At 39.4% G+C, this 6,941-nt stretch overlaps 1 long non-coding RNA gene across 1 annotated transcript; it reads left to right on the forward strand.

Annotated features, from left to right (window-relative positions):
• The first annotated feature begins 4,758 nt into the window (after positions 1-4,758).
• LOC133269449 (uncharacterized) lies at positions 4,759-5,629 on the forward strand. The gene is made up of 2 exons (XR_009743460.1): positions 4,759-4,826; positions 5,390-5,629. It is a non-coding gene; the product is annotated as an uncharacterized LOC133269449 (long non-coding RNA).
• The last annotated feature ends 1,312 nt before the right edge of the window (positions 5,630-6,941 follow it).

The raw sequence follows: 6,941 nt of genomic DNA on the forward strand, positions 1-6,941 counted from the left end.
AGGCTCTGAAAAGCTAACAGGGCATCTTAGATTGGGCCAGAAGATGATACATTCACCCACCCATCATGGAGATTATGTTGCCCTGAGGCAGCTCCTGTGAAGGTTTTGCCTGAACACATTATGTTGCCAGCTGCAGTAGAGCACTTGTCCTTTGCTGTAGGAAGAAAAAGTGAAAAACTATAAGAGAAGGATGTTGTGGGCAGTGGAGGCACTCAGGTCACCCTCCACTGCAACATAAGATAATCCGTACTTGCAAGGCAGGTTTGCCTTCTACCATTGGTAGATTTAATGTTTAGCTCTGAATCCTATTCTGGATAATAAGTCCCCAAAGCCTGTGTATTTGGACATAGATGCTGAGTTTAATCAGTGATAGATGATTTTAAAAAAGCAATATAGGCCAGTAGTCTGTTAGAGGCAGAGATTTCTGCTCCTATAGCTGGGATAATAGAATAGCTTGTAAAATAATACAGTTACTGCCTGAGTAATACAGAGTGGGGAAAATGGTGTTGGGTTAGAGGGAAAACCTGTCGGTGTTGAAAAGCAGATATTTTCACGTATATAAGTGTACAGGTACAGAATGGAATATACAAAGGCTGTATGTGCAAATTTGTTTGCAGCACTGTGCTATTCATACACCTGCTTGGGTTAACAGTTTAAGCCTTGCAAGTTAAAGATGCCACAGTGCTTGTAAAAGACATGCTGTTTTGTGTCGTCATTTATGGTGGTGGATATTCTTCCATGTCTAAACTGCAATTAAATGTTCCCACCATCCTGTAAATTAGCCTTTCTCTTTTTCTCTCTCAGATTTGCAACTCTATGTTCATATAATCCTGTAATTATGTAACTATTTTCATTTCAGCACTGATTCAGCAATGTACTTCAGCGTATGAATAATCTCTTTGAACCCAATGGGACTCCTCACATGCTTAAAATTAGGCATGGTTTCATTACTTCACTAAATCAGCAGCTATACTGATGTACAGAAATGGGTATAAAGCGAGGTGGCTGGCACCTACTGTAAACACAGTTACTGAACTGGACATTTCTCAACTCTGATTTTACCTTCCTACTCTATATGTTTTCAGCTGAATCATAGCATTGGAGACACAATATGTGAGGTGTTGAAACTGAATCATGTCTTCTGAAACTGCACCTTCTCTAGGGCCAAAGCAGTTTTAAGAGGCTTAAGCCCTCACTTGCCCTGTATGCTCTCTTTGACTGCCCTTTCAGGCATGCCATTGCAACTGATTGCAGACCAGCACCAGAAAGGGCGCTTTTTTAATGTAAAAAGTGAATTGCTGTGCTTATCAGGATTACAACATAATCTCATATTGCATAGATTTATCTCGGATGGTGATAAACCACGATGTACAAGCAAGAGCTGACAGTGGAGATGGAAAGACTTGAAGCCACCTCAGTCCACTACTGAAAAAAAGATATGTATTTATCTACATCCTGAGAAATCTCTACTGTGGACTTTTATCCTAAAATTGTGTATTGTCTAGGACCTGTAACTCTAACAGCTTTAAGCAAGGTATATTCAAGAGGTCTCTAACTTTTCCCTTATGCTATGTGAACTAGAAAACTCAAAGCATAGCCGCTTATTTGGAATTACAGCTTTTCTATATTCAGATGAAACAGGACAGCAAGAAGTACTCTTGAAGAAAATGGGAACAGAAAAGAATAAAATGAAGCATTGCAGTCTGCATTTAGTAGCAGAATATGAAAGTCTGTACAAAGTATCTCCAATTTTCACACTAGGAAATGGAAGCAAACAGGCCGAGTTCTTCAAGTTAAGTACAAATGAATGATTCCTGAGTCCCAACGCTGTGATAATGTTAAAGAATTTTTCTTACTGTCATAATGTCCCATCCTAGCATAGAAGAGCTTTCAGAGAGCAATGGTCTTACCCTGAATCAAACACGACTGCGAGCTTTGATGTCTTTGATACTTACACAGTGATGATTTTACAAAGATATTAAGACACAGAATTCTCTGATTTTACAAAGATATTAAGACACAGAATTCTCTGCAAGGGCAGGCAAGGACAGAATTCTGTCCCAAACTCAGTATTTAATCTTAGCACACCAAGAACACCAAGAAAAGTGTCAAATTATGCTTAAAGACTATTAAAGGCTATTTTAGAGGCACGAAATCCATATAACAGTTGTTAAAGTTCCTGTTTGTGGTTTAATATCCACTAATGGAGATGAACTTACCTGAAGCTGTGAATAAAGAGAGGCTGCCCAGACAAACGTTTATGGAACAAAGGTGGCCATCTGCAGCGAGCCTGGATCTCAATTAAAAAGCCAGCACACAGCCCCATAAGAAAAAAGAGGACACAAAGTAAAGAGAAGGGATATTTTTACTCCTTGGCTAGGAGATCTATTTGGAGATGTTCATGGAGTGAATGGGAATGGACCCCTTATGAGGAAAGGAGGCTTTAGAAAGGATCAAATAAGAGGGAATTTTATCTATTTGTTTCACAGATTAGGTTCTGAAAAACAGATCAGTCTGTTAAGAAAAGGCCTGACTACTGGTTTCTATTGAAGTTCTGTTTCGTGTGGGTTTTAATGGTAGTGGCCCAGTGGTGGTAGCACTGCTGCTAGCAAAATGACTAATGCCCTGGAAAGCATTACAGGAATAATTTGCCATCTTGCAGAGCTGTGTCCATAACTTCATGAAATGGTTTTTTGCATCAAACCCTTACTTTCTGCCTGAACAGTTTCTAAACAGTTAATGATGTTGATTTACAGATTCATTGGATAGAGAATAAATACCCTTCATCAAGTGAGATGTGCTTTTTTTTTTTTGCCTGAATTTCTCTAGCTTTATCTATTAGACATCATACAAGTCAGTTAAATAGGTCCTTTTATATCTCATTCCACCAAAAACATCACTGAGGTACTATATATTATATAGAAAAAATGCTTTACCTTCTGATGTTCTAACAGCAGTCACCTTTGACTCCAGAGCTAGGCTACTGTAGCTCAGGGAATCCAATTAAACAGCCTTTGTATAAGAAAAACGTAGCAATATTTGGCACTTCAGAATGTAATTTAACTACCTAAAAGCTATTTTATGCAACCTAAAATTAGGATTATAAACCTTCTGTTCCTACTTACCTATGCAGTTTTGCATAAAATCCTCACTTTTGCAAGAGACAGGAAGGAACATAGGTTGGGGTTTTTTTTATTTGATCTTTGTTTTGTTGTAAAGCAGTGAGACCGCAGTATTCCCACAACTGGGACCCTGCTACAGTGAATTCCTAGGCACTTGGCCTAAGTGGAGTAGTGGTTATGTGTTGGCTTCTCACAAGCTGCAGTGGGAATAGCCGAGTACCACAGAAGGGATTCAGAAACTATGCAGCTTGTCAGCCTATATTCTGTCTAAATGTAATCTTAAAGAATATGAGGATAAGGGCATATCATAAATTCTGCCCTTTTAGGGCTCTGTATTTTACCTGTGGCTCCATGTCTTCCTCCAGTTAGGATCCCAAGTCAGTATCTGTGCTTAATACTTTTGTTTCTTTTCAAGAATAGATCAAGGATTGTTTTCTCTTCTAAAGCATCACTCCAGAAAAGTTTTTGTGTCTTCTGTTGTAAGTACTAACTGCTGAGTGTGGCATGTCTTTGGTAACATACACTGGAACAGGGAAGTGGGGTGTCCTCATTTTCTCTGCAATGACTATTTTGGACATGTAGGTACTCATATGATTTGCCTTCTCAGATCCTTCACAGTTTCAGCAAAAGGGATAAGGATTATGGCTTCTTGCTGCTGTGCTTCCTTTTCATGGAATCCCTTGAGTGGGAAGGGTGCTCAGGAAGTCTCTGGCTCAAGCTCCTGCTCAAAGCAGGATGAGCTTTGGGATCAGGCCAGGCTGCTCAGGGCTTTCTGCATTTGGGTCTTGAAAATCACTATGGATGGAGGTTTTTCTTTTCTTCTCCTACAGATGACAGCCATTATCCTGGTGGTAAGACCATTCTCTTGAAGTAAGCAGGCTGAACAGGCCCCAGCAGAATGGGAGTTCTGGCATTTTATATAACGAAGGATAGCAGCAGCATCCTTCTACCAAGGATGCAGCCACTACTGCAGTCTCTTTAACACGTGGTTGTCAGGTGCTTTCTGAGAGTGTATGTTGGAGTATGGGTTTCAGAAGGTGCTAGTAAGGATTGACTTTGTGGTTAATTTAATGGCAGTAAAATGGCAGTTAAAATGGAATTTAACTGTATGATTTCTTTATATGCATAGGGACACATCTTCTCTAATGTACTCTTCCCTTGTCAGTGGTCTTTTCCTGCTTCAGCTCCTTGATATTCTCAAAATGTCCTTCAAAAATTGTACTCAAGTTATGTTGTGGACAAACTCTATCAAAATTAAAGGACAAAAGGTTCATTAATGTTGATGAATAATGAATCATAGGATGTTGCCCTCAGATAAACCAGCTATAAACATTAATACAAGTGACCATTTAATGTAAATACAAATATGATATTATAATTTATTTTCTGTTTCCTTCTGTTTGCTAATTCATTGATGTATTAACTTGCTTAACTGGAAAAAAGACTTTGCAAATAACAATTTCATTTGATACTTATAAATTATTAATACTAATAGTTTAGGAATTGAAGAGTGCAGGTCAATTGGAATGATGCTACCACCTGTGACACATGGTTTTCCCAGCTTGCCTTTATCTTCCTGTTGCTGAAGGTTTGGATCAGCACGGGTCTCCTCATAATCTCTGATTTGTGTGTACTATATCTGTGCAGGACAAGGATGAAAAAGCTCAGAAGAGACTCCTACCTACCATGTGTCCTACAGTCTCTGTAAGTAACCAGTGTACTGAAGGAAGAAGGAAAACACCTCTGTCCCCATGTATGCTCTCTTGCACTAGCAGATGGGCTGAAACATAATACCTTTCCTCTGTCCCCATGTATGCTCTCTTGCACTAGCAGATGGGCTGAAACATAATACCTTTAAGGACTGTATACATCAGAATTTGTTTGTTCTGCTGAATGGTATGCCATGCAAGGTACAGAAATTTTATGGTTGGTGCAGCTGTTGGATTCTTACTAGCATTGATCTGATTTCTCACTGCTTATTAAGAAATTACTCACACTTGTGATGAGCATCTTACAATGATAAGTCATACAATAGCTTTTTTATGCTACATCTTTCCAGCATTCATGAAGCTGTTTGGTTTTGCCTTAAGAAAGGAAAGTGAGTCTGAGTAGCTGCTCAGCTCCTCACTCTCTGACTTCACTTTTATTTTCTCATGACCTAAATTTTCAGATGTTGGGCATAGAATTATTATGATGTAACTCATGATCAATAACTCATGATCACATTACTGAAATGATTCATTATGGATTGTAACGTTTCACACTAGGAGGGTGGTTTCTAGCTGAGTACCTTCAATGCAGCTAGACTGCAAGCAAACACCTCTGTTTAGCTTTGATCATGGATTACACTGGAGTGGATAAGCTGCGTAACAAGAGTTCATCAAGGATCCTTTGGATGCAGGGTCTCTGAAGCATAAACAAGCAGGTTGTATCGTGACGAGCTCTCAGAATTAATCTGTTTCCTATTCATTCAATGAAAAAAAGAATAAGCTTTTCTCATTCTAGAACTGCTCATTCATTACTTTGGAGAGACAAAACCCCTTTGTTTTGTTGTTTGTTTATTTTAAAAAGGCATCTAATTTTTCCTCATAATTTCTGTTAAACTGCTCCATTCATGATAAGACTCAGTTGATCTTAATAAAGTTCTATCAGTAAGGCATTTGACCCAGTGAGTTTTAAAGCAGTAGACTTTTCTCCTACATGTGTTTGTTTAATTGCTACTACCTTACAACTTACCAGGTGGTCACATTCCTGTTTTGTATTATACATGGGTATTGTCTTCATGGGCTTGAGGATGGTTTCTTTACCATATCCTAATAAACACCATGATTACCATGGGGCCCTGATTATAACCAATAGGCAGTACATTCTCTTCAATCTCCTGAGTAAAAATCCTCTTAAACTTTACAATACTATTCAGAAAAAAAGCCAAAATGGTAAATGTTATTTCACTTTGTATTTTGTCTTGTTGGCAATCATTGTCCCTGCTCTGTGGTCAATACAGTGTGCTGCAAGTGATTTACAACACGGTTAAATCTGTTTTAACCATTAGAGCCCAGAACTGCCTTAACGCCTTTTGGCAAAATACCTTCCAGGGGCCCAAATAAGCTTTTGGATTTGATAGTCCCCATGTTGATATTCTCAGCGAAAGCTGATGAGTGCTTGCAGCAGGAGCAGCTTTGCGCTGAGATGTACCAAGTATTTGTCATGTATACTATGAAAATATTGGTGTTTTCCTACAGGTAGTCTGGTAAAGATTTAGTATCATCCTCAGTGTTTTGTTTTTATAAAGGTTAGAAATGTAGTTAAAAAGGGACAGTGGAGGATTCTGGAAGAAGCTTGCAAGCAAAACAACCCTGAAACTGCTCTTAGTGTTATTTTGTTGTGGACACTCAGCATCATGTGAGACGGTAAAGGGAGAAGTATGTTTCTGGGATGTTGGCACATAACTAGGAGGAACTGAAAAAATATTCATCAAAAGCAGTGTGGCCAGCAGGTCGAGGGACGTCATCCTGCCCCTCTACTCTGCTCTTGTGAGACCCCACCTGCAGTGCTGCATTCAGCTCTGGGTCCCCAAACACAAGAGGGAAGTGGACCTTGAATGAGCCCAGAGGAGCCCACAAAGATGCTCAAAGGGCTGGAACACCTCTCCTGTGAAGACAGGCTGAGAGAGCTGGGCTTGTTCAGCCTGGAGAAAAAGAAGGCTTCAGGGAGAACTTAGAGCAGCTTCTGGTGCTTAAAAGGCACCTACAAGAAAGCTGAAGAGGGGCTTTTTACAAGGGCAGGTAGGGACAGGATAAGGGGTAATGGTTTTAAACT

This window comes from Pezoporus flaviventris, unplaced genomic scaffold (assembly GCF_033815535.1).
Source record: "Pezoporus flaviventris isolate CSIRO_AGI_PZ_B2104156 unplaced genomic scaffold, CSIRO_AGI_Pfla_v1 ptg000015l, whole genome shotgun sequence".
NCBI classification, from domain to species: Eukaryota; Metazoa; Chordata; class Aves; order Psittaciformes; family Psittacidae; genus Pezoporus; species Pezoporus flaviventris.